A 15,552-nucleotide genomic window follows, 5' to 3' on the forward strand; every position below is an offset into this window, starting at 1 on the left:
TGCTTGAAACATAGGGATCTTTTCCTAGTACTGAGAAATTCTCACCATATAATCAGGGAGAATCCTTTTATTACCTAAGTAATATAGGGTACCTTTTAGCCATGAGGCCCGCAAAACAGCTTATAATTAAATGAAATAATACAACATAATAAAAAACTTAAGAAAACCAAAACCAAATGCACAGCAACAATCTACCTCATGTATGTTAACAGCAACCTTCACTCTGGGAAAGCCTGGTGTAATTAAAAAATACATTCACAGATGTCATAAAGCGTGCAGTGAAGCAGTGCTACCCAGTTCAATGAAGAGGAAATTTCACAGTACAGTATGCTTACAACTTGCACACATTTAACTTGTGTGCAATCAGCTTTATGTGTTTGGCAAAAATATTTTTTTTAAGAGGGTGGGTGTCCGGGGGGGGGGGATGGCAATTCCACCCACCATTGCACCCAATGTGCTTTGACTATACACTATTTTGGCTTTAGATGCTATTCCTGGAAAGTAACCCCCACATAAGGGCCCCCTCTGTCGCGGCCCTTCCGCGCGAATACGCTTACTGTATTAAGTGCCAACACAAAGAAAGCTGCCATTTCTAGTAGGGGCTAATTTTACCTCAAACACTAGTGGTGCCTGAAGCACTATCATTCCAACAGTTCCTCATATCGATGTGTGTATGAGAGGAGGCGTTATGTCCTTTGTCGGTGCCTGGGATGAGCCCACCAGGCAGGAGTAGGAGTAGGGCACAGAGGGTGAACAAAATCTGTGCCAGTGCCCAGCCCTCACCGCTGGGTGGGTGTGGGGCACAGAAGGTTCATGAGGCTGCCCTGCGCCACCCATACATAGGGGAACCTGGTCAGCCTATGCAACCCTTGGTGGGCGAATCTCTCCGATGCTGGCCGGGTGGCCATTCAGCAAGGGGGCCAGGGGTGTGGTGGCTTTGGGGTCCAGAGACCCCTGGTGGCAGGCAGGGCAGGATGGGAATCCCTGTATTGGCATGCCTGGTTGATGCTTCCTCAAAACCGTACACCTGGGGCTACAGCCCCCCTGTTCCCACCATGCTATGCCCCTGCAACATGAGACCATGCATGGGATGAGAGGCCCAGTTTGTCATACTGCATCTTCACACTTATGTAATGTACAAAAACCCCATCTCTGATTCTGTTGTTGTTGTTTAGTCGTGTCCGACTCTTCGTGACCCCATGGACACGCCAGGCACTCCTGTCTTCCACTGCCTCCTGCAGTTTGGTCAGGCTCATGTTTGTAGCTTTGAGAACACTGTCCAACCATCTCGTCCTCTGTCGTCCCCTTCTCCTTGTGCCCTCCATCTTTCGCAACATCAGGGTCTTTTCCAGGGAGTCTTCTCTTCTCCTGAGGTGGCCAAAGTATTGGAGCCTCAACTTCACGATCTGTCCTTCCAGTGAGCACTCAGGGCTGATTTCCTGAAGAATGGAGAGGTTTGATCTTCTTGCAGTCCTCTCTGATTCTATCAAGCCTTTATTTTTACAAGTTATGATAGGTATAGATCATCTAAATTCCTGATCCCAAACAATATCTTAAATGTGTGATCATTAGATGTTTTTATTTTATTTATTTATTTTTTAAAAAAGAACCACAAGGTCCTCACCCCCATCAACACCATGCTGGGTGTGTTGGTAGGGAGTTAACTCTTTCCACCTGTGTTTATCTTTATCAGTGGCTTCCAGCTGATGGAACAGCCTCTCTGGTGGTGGGTGTGTCTCTCCCTCATTATTAACTTTCAGGAGGGGTTTTAAAGCATTCTTACTCAGCCAGGCATTGGGTGGCTGAAAGACACTATTCTTGGTAACCTTAAAAATTATTAGCTGTCAGATAATGTGGTTGCTTTGCATTTATTTAGGTGCTCTTAAATATGTTTAGGTGATTTAAATGGTTTTCATTTCATTTTTAAAAGTATTATTTTATCCCTTTTTTCTTTGCTGCCCTGTGCTCCTATGAGAGAAGGGGAAGACAGAAATTTAGATAGACAAAAATGACTGTATTTGCCCCAGAAAGGAAGCTCCGCTCTGCTTCTTGAACTGGAGTGTGCTTTGACTACAGTATTTAGCAGGAGGGCTTCTGGCCTCTTTTCTGCCTCCTCCTCCTCCTGTCATTGCATGCCCTCTAGTGGCACAGAAATTTTAAAGAAACTAGCAGGTTGGCATCTCATTCTGGGCACTGACACAAACACACGCACACCGTCCCGTGTTTGGTCGTGTAGTAAAACACGGCGCTGGTGGTGCCCCTGTGACAACAGATCAAAGTGTCTTCTTCGTTGCCCGCCAATGATCCTTCTGGACTGTCAAGAACAAGGCGCGGTTCCTTCCCTCAGAGTCGAGGTTCTTCTAATGAGTGTTTTAGTGACTCTGCGTGAGGGAGAACTCCGTTTCCGTGTGTGAGGGAAAACACTCACACGCACAGACACTAGCTATCCCTGTGTAGGTACCACAGAGTGAGACCACGGGCCCGTTTCTCAGGCGCCTCCGCCGTTTCGAGAAGACCGAGACGAGGGAGCGCGGCTTCCGCTCGCGGAGCCGCCGTTGGCAACCGCGTTCGAGAGCGCGACTTCTCCCGGTCCCTCGGTCCGCGGCCTGCGGGGAAGGAAAGGGGCGGAGTCACGGCAGCGAGGTCACATGACCTTGCGTGGCGGCGCGGCAGCCATCTTGTGTTGTCGGTGCTGAGGATTGGCTTTGGATCCGAGAGGCTCTCCGTCCGCGACCTCAGGTAAACCGACCCCCTGGCCGTCCTGCGCCCTCCCTTTCGGGCGCGACCCCCTCGCTGAGTTCCCGCTTTCCCCTCAGGTCCAAGCGGCTGTCCCTCTGTCGCGGCCCTTCCGCGCGAACACGCCTAGGCCTCTCGCCGAGCACCGGTCTCCCGTATGTCTCGTGTCCGGAGAAGCGCATGGCAGCCGAGGGAAAACGGGCTTGAGCGTGGCGTCGGGCTTCCTTAGCTGTGGCGTGGGCTGCTGGGTGGTTTGCCGTGCCTGGGCGGGTGGGAGGAAGTTCTGAGGGTTTAGGAGCTGCCTTGGCTCAGAGCTGACACAAGACAGCTGTGGGCCTTTCCTTCTCCATGCGGCATATTGGCAGGAACTGCTGGGTCCGGGTGGGCGGGTGATACTGACTTACTCCTTGGCTGGCAGCTACAGAGGAACGTGCAGTTATTCCCAGTCCCTGTGTGCTTCCCCCTGCGACCATTTCCTCTTCAACTCGTTCTGTAGAAAGAGACCTTTCCTTTCCTACTCCATGGCTATGACTTGTCAACGCCAAGGGGGAAGGAAGGCTCCAGCAGCTGTTGCCTAATGAGCCGGTTAGTTGAACATTATACCGGCACTCATGACGAGGGCGTTACAAATGGAGGGTTGTGTGTACTTTGGGGGAAAGCTGTGGGGTGATAGTGGTGTTTGAAGTGAAGCTGATAATATCTGGTGACTCCTGAGATTTAAGACAGTGAAGGTATATACTGGCCACTAGAAATGACACGTACTTCCACTAAATACAGGGGGGTGTAGAAGATGCAGAAACTCTGGTTAAACATATATTGGTCATTTCTCAAGTAACAAACTGTTCTGGACAGCATGATAGCAATCTGTTAATTTGAATTTTCTCTTACTGTTCATTCTCTCTGTGAAGTTGTATTGAGATTTGTGCATAAAAATATGAGCTCTAGTGCTTCAGACTAAAGGCCTGTCTGATTCGTCATTCTTTTCTCACAGTGGCCAACCAGATGCCTGTAAGAAGCCCACAAGCAACCTGGAAGATAGTTATGAACAAATGATACATAACTTCAATTCATATAATTGCTAGTTTACCTACAGTTGGAAAATAACACATGGTATAGCAGAACAATTTCTTAAATGACCGGAAATATTTTACTACTAGTCCTTAGCAAATGGGTTACTAGGATAAGTCTTATGTTTGCAACCTTATTTCCAGGGATACTAGTTTGCAAAATTACTTTTTGTAATTGTCACTGAAGTGGTTTTTTTTAAGTGACTCTTAAGAGATCTCTTCAGAAGAGATCCATTTCCACTACACTTCCCATCAGTTTGAATTTTTTTTTTTTTAAAGTGGAATCACTGTATCACTGTTAATCTTGTGGTTTTTTATTTAGCTGATAATATGTTTCAAAGTTCCACAAAAACAGTGCTCTTACAGATTTTCTTACTTCATGTTCAACTGTTGGACATTCAAGGTGCTTGCCATTAAAGATGAATCTGGCCATTTCTGGATATTATAAACCAAGCAAAGAATATAAAAGTAGACACAGGCAAGACAGATTTGTTTCCTGAAGCTTATTTAGGATAGTGAGCCACTTTGTGGTTATAACCTGATCTGAAGAAAATACTAGTCTAATAAATGGCCTTTGCATTATTTATAGCAGTATGATTAATATAATTGTGTTTGCTGATGAGCTTACAGGAGCTGTTGCACAGAGACTTTGCAGGACTGGCTGTAGGGAGAATGGTCAAGAGGCACAATAAAATTAGGGCCAAGAACACCAATCAGGTAGACAAACAAGTTTGTGGCCAGATGCAAAGGATGAGCATCAACATGTCTGTATGGGATGCAGAAGTGAGGCAAGCATGGCGATACAGTTGCACCTTGGTTTTCAAATAGCTTAGTTCTCGAACGTTTTGGCTCCCAAACCCAGAAGTGACTGTTCCGGTTTCCAAAATATTTTTGGAGCTTCCTGCAGCCAATCAGCAGCTGTGCTTTAGTTTCCAAAAGTTTTGGAAGTCGAACGAACTTCCAGAACAGATTCTGTTCTACTTCCAAGGTACGACTGTATTATGAGATACCTGAAGAGATGCGGAACCTATGGCCCTTCATATGTTTTTGGACTACATTGGCTATCAGCCTCAGCCAGCATAGCCAGTGATCAATGATAATCTATTCCATCACCATCTGGAGGACCACAGGTTCCCACCCCTGAGCAAGCAGATTCAAAGACCAGAAGGCTACTCTTACAAGGAGAGCTCTTCTGGAAAAGAACAATCAGATATATAAGATCATACAAAAGGAGAGGTCTGCTAGCAACCTTTTCCTCTGAACCTAAAGCTAGTGAGAACAGGACACAGCAGAAACTACTTGTGTCCAAACTATGTACTAAGTAGCAGTAAGGCAGCAAGGAGCAGTTTAAAAGCATTTGTTTTTGTTTTATACTAGATGCAATTTGCCATTCTGTTCAAGTCAGGAGTTATGATTAGTTTTAACCAGTGCTTTTTTTCTGGCAGAACTCAACAGTACACAGTACCGGCACCTCCCCCCCCCCAACCTTGCAGTAAGGTAAATGGAGGGTAGTGAGACCAAGCAAGCAACCGTGACTAAAAGGGGGTTGTGAAAAGCAGAAGGCTGAGGTGGTGGCAAGGAAAGGAGGCCCTTGTTTGGGGTTGTATTTCTGCTCTCAGTCAACAGGTTGCACCATTCCCCCTTACACACTCTCCCCCTAGATGCGGGACAAGCTGTAGGGGTGGGTGTGGATGGTGGCTGGGAGGAGAAGGAGAAATGGGAGGGTGGGTGTGACGAGTGGACTGGGCAAGGTGTGGGGGGGAGGTTGAAGAAGGGTGTGCACAAAGTGGAGCTTTAATTAACTGTGGGGTGATAGGAGAGTGTGTGTGAGAGAGAGAGAAAAGGGGGGGGATCATGGTGAGTACCAGCACCCTTTTTTCTAAGAAAAAAAGCACTTGTTTAACTATAGTTTATCTTTAAAAAGCCTAGATCAGTAACCACATTTTGAAGTTATCCTTGCCAGAGCAACTGTTACTTGACTGGTTGGCTTGCTGGGCAGTTTGTTTAAATGTCCAGTTCTTCAATGTTTATGAACTCCATGTGGAAGATTGTATTTCATGGATTTTGTCTTGTCAGGTTACTTTGAGATAATATGGACTGAGAATTAACATTTACTTCTTTACTGAATTTCAGGAGTGGCTTGCCCAGCAAGGTGGAGCTATAGCAATAGTCTCCAAGGGAGATGGGATGGGATGGTGAGATTGGGGCTGTGTGGGTGCACTGGTGGAACCAATGTGGCATTCCCCACCGTGTGTGCTCATGCAGCCCTGACCACACCAACTCTCCTGGTAAGTGCTATTGACTTCACATCTGGGATGCTGTTGTTGTAGTTTTACTTCACTTAGTGAACTTCTGGGTCATTCCATATCAAGTGAGCCAATTTTTTTACCTCATGTCATTCAATTTTCTTAATATTTTGTACACTTGTTGAACGATCAAAACTAAGAGTGATCAAGCTATCACTCTGCATTGGGACACATTTTTAAAAGAAAAGCCTTACTAGCTTTTCAGATAACTTTTAATTGAATAACTTCCTTTAAAAATGCCCTAAGTAACTGATATTACAGTTTGAAGTCTAGTTTATTCTGTTATATTTTACTCTCAAGAAGACCCATTTATCCTAAATAGAACTGAATAAGGCAGACATGTATGTACAAAATATTTTTTTAGAATATAATCCCATTGAGATTCCAAGATGAAAATTTGCAGGTAGGTCTTAGAAATATTAAATAATATGATTTTTTTGAATTTTAAATTTTGTAACTTAAATTTATAATGTAAAGTAAATCCATCATGTGACATATCATATTAAAGCCCATGATGTTCTGAAAAGATTGGTGTTATTAGTTTTGACATACCTCCATTCTGGGCTGAGCTTTTAATGTTTTTGTATAGTCTGGCAAGGCCAAAATTGTCATTATTTTTTTTAAATTTCAAACCCTCGTAACTCACAAACAGGATGAGATTAAAAAATGAAAATTTGAGATTTAAACTTAGTTTTGATCATTCAACAAGTGTACAAAATATTAAGAAAATTGGGTGTCATGAGGTAAAGAAGTTGGATCACTTGGTATGGAATGACCCTTCTTGCGAAACTGATTTTCCATTTTTCAGTGATCAGCATAGTGTATAGTGTTAAAAGCATAAAAAATCTTTTAAAAAGACTCAACAAATATATCCTACAACAACAATAGTCGTAGTAATAATAATATCCACAGACAGTTTAGCATTGACATAGATAATTAAGATCAGCAGTAGTTAAATTTCTGCCTCTTAATGTTTGACAACATGAGATATTTCTGGAAAAAAGGCATGGATGGGTATTTGTATATACTTTATCCACAGGGAATTCCAGGGCCTTGGGATGAACACAGACAAGCACTTTTCTATTGTGCTGCTAACTTATTTCTTCTTGCAATTATAGGATCCTTTCTGTGAACCCTAGGATATGTGTAAAAAGAGATGTGCTCAAGGTTTATAGACCCATTCTGTAAGAGTTTTGCAAACCAATGACAGCTGCTTAATTGGGCCCAGAAACATGCTGGCAAACTTCAGTTGCTGCAAAACTGGTTCTTTCTCCCCACACCCATCAGGCACTGGGCTGTGGTATTAGTAGTTTCTGAAAAGTTTAAGAGAAGTCCAACCTGGATGACTTATTATAGATCACATATTGGCACTACTACGGGTGCCACATAATACCCGTTCCATATTTGTAAGAACTCAATCGTTTAGTGTGGCAGCACCTGCACTTTGGAACTCAGTGCCTATTGAGAACAAGCAGTTGTCTTCACAGTAGTTTTTTCAGCGCCTTCTAAAAGCATTCTTGTTTAGACATGGCTGTCCAGATGCTTAGAAAGTTGAGGTACAGTGGTGCCTTGCAAGACGAAATTAATTCGTTCTGCGAGTTTTTTCGTCTTGTGAATTTTTCGTCTTGCGAAGCACGGTTTCCCATAGGAAATGCATTGACAGTTTCCCATAGGAATGCATTGACGGTTTTAAGAAAAAGGCGCAAGACGTTTTCGTCTTGCGAAGCAAACCCATAGGGAAATTCGTCTTGCGAAGCAACTCAGAAAACGAAAAACTCTTTCGTCTTGCGAGTTTTTCGTCTTGCGAGCCATTCGTCTTGCGAGGTACCACTGTAATTTTAATTTGGTTTAGTAGGTTTGTATGTTTTGAAGTATGGTTGAGATTTTTCCCTCAGTTTTATTGTTTTAACTTTTTGTAAGCCACTTTGAGGTTTTTAAAAATCAAGCAGAGTATAAATTTTATGAAATAAATAATAAGATTAGCATTCAAGACTTGGGGCTACAAAAGCATGCTTAACTGTTACCAAAGACTGAATCTTTAGTTCATATGTAACTAACACTGGGCCTCACTGATCACAGCTGCCATTGTGTTTTTCCAGGAGTTCCTTTTAGGCTGTTTACCTGATTGATTGAGACCCCATGTTCCCCGTTGTGAACTTCTCTAAAAGCTCATCATGCTTGCCCACCACTGCTCGATTTAGCTTAATTCTTCTAAATCTCATCTTCTTGATCATGGCATCAAATCATTTAATTGGATAGAGAGATAGGATTCTTAGTTAACACTCTGCTGTATATGTTTCCAGTGTAGTGAGGATAGTGCACTCTAAAACTCGCACTAATCTTATTTAGTGATTTTGTATAAATGTTAAATAACTAAAAACTGAACCTTTGTGTAACGCTGCATTCTGGCATCCAGTACACTGAGCAGACATTGCCTAAGGCTGTTCTGGAACTCCATTTGCCTAAGTACAGTGGTACCTCGCGTTACATATGCTTCAGGTTACAGACTCCACTAACCCAGAAATAATACCTCAGGTTAAGAACTTTGCTTTAGGTTGAGAACAGAAATCACGCAGCAGCGGCAGCGGGAGGCCCCATTAGCTAAAGTGCTGCTTCAGGTTAAGAACAGTTTCAGGTTAAGAATGGACCTCCAGAATGAATTAAGTATGTAACCAGAGGTACCACTGTAAGAGCATAAATATTTGAGATCTTCCCCTTTGATGGCTGAAAGTTATTGCAACTAAGGTGATAAAATGTAGTGGTCTACAATGTAAATGTCTTGAGAGGATTAGCAGGTTGAAATTTCCCCTGTGACCCCCCAAACAAATAAATTCCACCATGCTTTCACTTTCCCTCAATCTCTCTCCCCCAGCCCCTGCCAATCTGAGTAACATATAGCCTGATGAAGAATTCTGCAGAATTGAAAGCTTACTCACTATTTTGTGACATTTTGGTTGGTCTTAATAAAGGTATTGCCCTACTATGGAGTGGGAAGTTTTGTCTAAAGGCAGATGAAAATGAGTTGATAAAGGATGTTTCTCATCCAGGAAACACTGTGGTTGCTATTCTCCCACGTGTTTACGTCATTCTGTTATGTAGTTCTACTTTGTTTTTTTAACATGAAAGCTAGTACAGAAGCTTACTATTAGTTTGGAAACTTTGAGATACTTTCATGCATAAGGACCACTGTTTTGTGTTTGTGTGGATTATTACAATTCTTTGAAGTCACTTAACAGTTATGGGGAGTCTTGACTTGTTCTTCTGTCCGAGCCCAAAATTGTGGTTTGCTTCTCCCTAATGACCCGTGATCTCTAGTGAACATGAAGCCATGGTTTGTTTGTTTTTGCTTGTATCACTCCTTGCCCTAAAGAAATTATTTTCCTTTGGTTAGCACATAATGTTCTAGATAAATTTGTGTATATGTTTTGTGGCTGCTTTTTAGGGGCTTAAAGGCTATTCTTGTGCTTCTCAGAAATATTGTAGTAGTAGTGTTAATAATAATAATAATAATTAATAATTTATTATTAATTAATTAATTATTATTACCCTGCCCATCTGGCTGGGTTTTCCCAGCCACTCTGGGCAACTCCCAGTCGAATATTAAAAACACAATACAGCATTAAACATTTAAAACTTCCCTAAACAGGGCTGCCTTCTAAAAGTAGGATAGTTGCTTATTACCTTGACATCTGATGGGAAGGCATTCCACAGGGCAGGCGCCACTACCGAGAAGGCCCTCTGCCTGGTTCCCTGTAACCTCACTTCTCGCAGTGAGGGAACCACCAGAAGGCCTTCGGTGCTGGATCTCAGTGTCTGGACTGAACGATGAGGGTGGAAATATGCAGAATATGATGTAATGTGCTTTTCTGGCTTATTAGTTTAATTTTAGTATTATAAAATCAAGGTGTGTGTCTCCCCTCCGCCCCCTGTAACTCTTTAGGACTGGATATTTAAGAAGGCAAAGAAGATTTGGTCAAATATTGCCAGATAATGTTGTTAAAAATTAAATTTAGTCATAGATAGCTTACAATAATTGCAAAAACAAATTTGTTAAGTTACCATGGAACAATAAAACATTTACAAAAAAATGGAGTCCAGTGGCCTCCCTAGAACCTGTACAGAATGGACAGATCATATGCAGATTGTTCCTGAAGCATGCAAGATAGAGTCATAGATGATCCAAGGCAGTGGTGACCTTTGCAGCTGCTGTCTGCTTTCTGACCTGATTTTGTTAAGATGCCTATAGTTTTCGCAGGTGACTTGTGAGAGAAACTTTGCTATGATTCTAGGCAGGAAGTAAGTAACAAACAACACCATAATGAAGTGAAACAAAAAAGTGCTGCTACTTACATGGTGACATTCATGTTTGCAAGGAATTTTGACAGTATTTGTCCAGAATCAAATGGTATGTGATCAGTTGACAATATTTGACTGGTCAATTATCATACGTACATTTCATAATTTCAAGGATAATGGTATGTTTGCTATGATCATTCTTATGGGGCAGGTGGGTATAGTTGGTGAGAAATGGCCCAGTGGGCCAAATTAAGATCTGTGGTAGGCCTAATTTGGCCCACAGGCTGGAGATTCCTCATGTCTGTGGTAAGCTATGGGTTTTTTTAGACCACGGCTTACTGTTATGTGCAAACAGAAGCAGCATGACAAAAAGATGCAAAGCTTGGTTTTAAGAACGAAGAAATATTGTAAATAATACCCTATTTAGTTGTAAATGTCCAGGTTTTAGCTATCATGTTTATACCAATGTTTAGGCAATATATGAAGAAATGTTGATGGGAAATTTAATTTAAATTGGCCTTTAAAAATCATGATTTAAATCGCTGTGTTTCAATTAATCCTTCTTGATACAGAAGTCATTTTAGTTGCTTGGTGTAATGTTTATGTGCAGCAGAAACTTAGATTGTTTCGGTCAAAAACAATAACAAAAAAGCCCTTTGCCAAAGCTTTTTTGGCCAAATGCGTTGGGCACAGTGTATAAATGAGGAAGCCAATTCCTTTTTTCTTTTTCTTTTTGCTTCTGTAAGTTTCGTTTCTCTTTAAACACCATCCTTGGATGCTTCCTGTTTTTGATGTATTTTTCTTCTTAGTGTGAATTGTAAATGTTTGCAAAGCCAGTATTATACAGCAGCCTCTTGCCTCTTTTTCTGTTCCATGGTGCATTTTTAATTTTGATTTGATTTGAATATATTTTTTCTATAGCAGTGGTTCCTAGTGGAGTTATCCCAGAGGGTCTGTGAACTGGCCCTGCACAAGATGAGGAGGAACTGGTGAAGGCTTCAGCAGTGGCACATCCTCTGCCGCAAAATGAGCCTGACCAAGCACAAGTCAGCACTGTGCTTTGCCTGCCTGCCTGGTTGAGACACCCCCAGGGTGAGATCAGGCTAGGGCCTGGGCTACTACTGTAATAGAGCCTTTCTTGCTTGATCCTGCAGTACTTTCTCACTGCCTGGATATTTCTCCTGAAAAAGAGGGATCGAAGTAGCAACTGACTCCCAAAGGTAGGGGGGATGAACAGGCTGCAGCTGCTGCATTCCCCACTGTGATAGATCCAGCCTTGTTTGAGTCTTTGCTTCCAGCTCACCTTCCTGCCTCCTTCTCTGCACCTCTTGAGATCCAGGAGGTGTTCTGTGGTGGCATCTGCCTCACCAGCCATGGTGCTAAGCTATGGTGCCTTCCTTCTTACTGAGCTAGCAGCCTTCAGGTAGCTTTTGGCTTTGGTCTATGCAGCAACCAGCCACTGATTTCTCAGTCTGATGATCACGGTCTTACTTACCACAGAAGGGTAAAAGGCACTTCCAACACTTTTGGTGAGATTTGGCTTCTTTTCTTTTCTATTATGAGATGGAAGATGCTCTTCCACCCTCAGCACAAGAATCTCTGTGGAGAGGCTCCTTGAATTGATAATACATAAATAAATCTATTGCTTGTGAATGGTTGTGGCCTTTTGTGTTTGCTGGAAGAGTAGCTTCCATTTCTGAGCAAACATATTCTCTACTCAGGTAGGTAGCCCTACTTAGGTAGTGTTGGTCTGATGCAGTCGAAATATATATATAAATTAAAAAATTGTCCAGTAGCACCTTAGAGACCAACTAAGTTGGTTCTTGGTATAAGCTTTCGTGTGCTTCTTCAGATACACCTTATATAGGGTCTGGTGATTTCTGTTTCAGTGTATCTGAAGAAGTGTGCATGCACACGAAAGCTTATACCAAGAACAAACTTAGTTAGTCTCTAGGGTGCTACTGGACAATTTTTTTATATTTTTATATATTCTCTACTGTTCTTTAACTTCCCTTGTTTTTTCTTCTTTTGAATATTGCATGTTTTGTCTGAAGTGGAACATCTTTCTATATTGTAAACGTGTTGCAGGGTATAAAACTCCTGACAGTCATTGATTCGAGAAGATAATGAGATCATAAAATATTCATGGATGTTGCCACTTCTACTCAGGGAATACAGTGGAACCTCTGGTTATGTACTGTCCTCCTTATGAACACTTCGGGTAACGATCTCCACTAACCCAGAAGTAGTTGCTCCTGGTAGCGAACTTTGCCCCGGGATGCGAGAGGAAGTTGCGTGGCAGCGGGAGGCCCATTAGCGAAAGTGTACCTCAGGTTAAGAACGGTTTCAGGTTAAGAACGGACCTTCGGAACCACCAGAGGTACCACTATAAAGCTGTCAGTGATAGAATGTTTGCAGTCAAGCTTCTGTGAAAGAGTTTTCCATTTGGCTTTGATTAAGCTTCACACAAGTCTGAATGGCAAAAAGAATTATAAGACAGGCCCAGGTGAAGTTGGATGAGAAGAGATCCTAGGAGATCAAGCTTATGGTCTCTTAAGTTTTTGCAAGGCAGAGTGTCTAAAGAAATGAGTAGAGTGGCTGAGAAATGGGAACATTAGGGAAGGACAGGTAGAAGAGACAGACTTGAGGAAAAGAGGAGAGAGTAAACAGGATGTTTTAGGAAAGGTCTAATAATAGGGCAACAACTCTGGGAAAAGCTAACACCAAGCCTAAGGACAAATAGGCTGCATGCTCTTGCCAGAAAAGTGGCTGTGATAGGATTATTGGGCAGGCAGGGTACTGCCCAAGAGTTAGGGTTGTTAAAGAAACTAGGACAGAATGGTTAGTTGCCTGAAAAGCGGGGAGTAAAAGAAACAGGTGGAGGCATGAATGGAAAAGGCTGCGGGCAAAGAAAAATGACTGGGGAAGGGAAGGGAAAAGTATGAGATATCAAGTGATTTGTAGTGACTATTTTCATATGTGTAAGTACAGTAATCGTTTGAAGTTGCCATGATTGGGTGGACATTCTGTGTGAGGAAAAGATTTACTGTTCGGAGAGTCACTAGCAGAAATAAAAACATACTTCTGCCGCCACATTTCTTCTGGTTTCCCCCTCCTGCTGCAGCCCCTATGTCACATTTCATGCCTTCCAGAACATCTCTCAACCACTGGAAGCAATTCCTCAAGAGATTCAAGAGGCTGCTATAGGAGAGGATAGCTGGGAATGCCCCACTGCGTGAGCAGACTTCCAGTCACACTCCTCTGGACCCTGCCCCAATATGTGTTTCTTCACATTGGGCAAGCTTTAAGTCATTGCATTGCAGGGGGTTGGACTAGATGACCCTCGGGATCCCTTCCAGCTTTACAATTCTATGATTCTATAATTAAAGTTCAAAATGTGGAAACATTCTAAAAAATTTTTTTTATTTTATACCAAGTAACTACAATTGTCTTTAAATTACTTTACATGGATACACTAGTTAAAACTATAAAATCAAACTTCAGTTTAAATGCCTGCTGGAATAAAATAGCCTTCAATAGGCACTGGAGGTTCAAAAGGAAGCAGGTCTGTCTGACCTCAGCTGGAAGGGAGATCCATAAAATTTGGTGCACAACACTGTATGCACAACTGTAGCTGGTAAAAGGCACTCCTAGCCACTCAGGCTACCTGAGCTTCCAATGGCAAATATGGATCTAGCAGTACACTCCCAAACTCCGAGCCTGTTCTTTCAGAGGAACACAACCCCATCCAGAACAGGCACCTGGCCAGTCTCAGACATGGAGCTAGCAACCCAAAGTGCCTTTGTCTTCCCATGGTTCAAATTCAGATTATTGGCCCTCATCCAGTCCATCATTGCACCCAGACAATGCTCCAGATCATGTGCAGCCTTCTCTGACACATACATTATGGAGAAATAGAGGTTTTTACTAGGCAGGATGTGCAGGGGTCAGGAGAGCAAAACAGATTAATAATCTTTGTACTTAAAACAGGAAAGTGGACTGTATACTGTGTAATAAATTGTAGCGTTTAATAGAGAATTGTTGCTTCCTACGAAAACCAATGCTCTCTGAAGATGCTTAGTTGCTTGTTTTACAACATAGCTTTTATCTTTAAGCAAAAATAATCACACTGATTCTGTCTGTCTTGTAAGTTACTGCCCACCCACTTATTCTTATGTTAGTCATTTGTAGTATGTAAATGGCTTGAAGGAAATAAGAACTCTATTTCAGTCTCATAGCTTTCGCTTTATGGTTGCCTGGAGGCATTTCTTGTTGCAAGCAACCTAATGAGTGGCTTTTTGTTAGCCATGTATAATGTCTAAATATAATTATTTAGGAATATTATTTGTAATATTGAAGCCTCTACAAATCCATTTGCCAAGGCCAAGGGCCCTTCAATATAATAACATCATTCATTCCGTCTTCCATCTTCTGAATCATGGGAAGATTTTCTTATGTCATGCTGCTGAGCTTTGAAACAAGAAGAAATATGATGAGAGACTTGCTGCTTCTGCCTTCTTCAAAGCCCAGCATGATATGTGACGCTCCACTCCTCCAAGTACTCTGGCACGCACGGGAGTGGGTGCATAGGTGGTGAACACAAATTATATCTGACTTGTAAGGCAAGCCAACATTTGTGGACCCCTGGTAATAATACAGGATTTTACTGAAGTTGTTAAGAGTTATTTTGAAATAACAATTTTAATTGCCTATTAGAAGTTGAAAGATTGGCCTTTGGCCAGTGAGAGGTGTTCTGTGTATGAAAAGTGGCTTCTGTACATGGATTACTCGAGCTGTGTTTCAGGAACTTTCTGTGGATATAGGGCTATAGGGAGAATCTAGCAACTCTTCTGCCCTATAAGTGGAGGAGGATTTCTTATATCTGAGTAGAGCAGACTCCCTTGGAAGGTGGTGGACTGTCCTCCTTTGAAGGTTTTTAAGCAGAGGTTGGATGGCCTTTTGTCATAGATGCTTTTGCTGAGATTGCTGCATTGGACTAGATGACCCTTGGTATCACTTCCAACACTGATTCTATGAGGGCACAGCCCCTCTTTCCCCTCTGAATGGGGAGTAACAACTCCAGGCACCCCCTGCTCCCTATCCCACCTGATCAGCAGGGAAAATATCAGCTTTAAATGTTGATGCAG

General features: G+C 42.4%; 1 protein-coding gene across 4 annotated transcripts in view; it reads left to right on the forward strand.

Moving 5' to 3' along the window:
* Positions 1-2,593: 2,593 nt before the first annotated feature.
* GIGYF2 (GRB10 interacting GYF protein 2) overlaps positions 2,594-15,552 on the forward strand; it is a 69,045-nt gene continuing 56,086 nt past the window's right edge. For 2 of the 4 annotated variants that reach the window (XM_083443186.1, XM_083443188.1), the window contains exon 1: positions 2,626-2,739. The gene's annotated coding sequence lies outside the window, so the exon portion shown is untranslated. Of the gene's footprint in view, positions 2,740-2,821; positions 2,892-15,552 lie in introns of those variants that run through there. The other 2 variants (XM_083443189.1, XM_083443187.1) reach the window with 2 other exon arrangements.

Source organism: Podarcis tiliguerta (genome assembly GCF_965153285.1).
Source record: "Podarcis tiliguerta genome assembly, chromosome: 5".
NCBI lineage: Eukaryota > Metazoa > Chordata > Lepidosauria > Squamata > Lacertidae > Podarcis > Podarcis tiliguerta.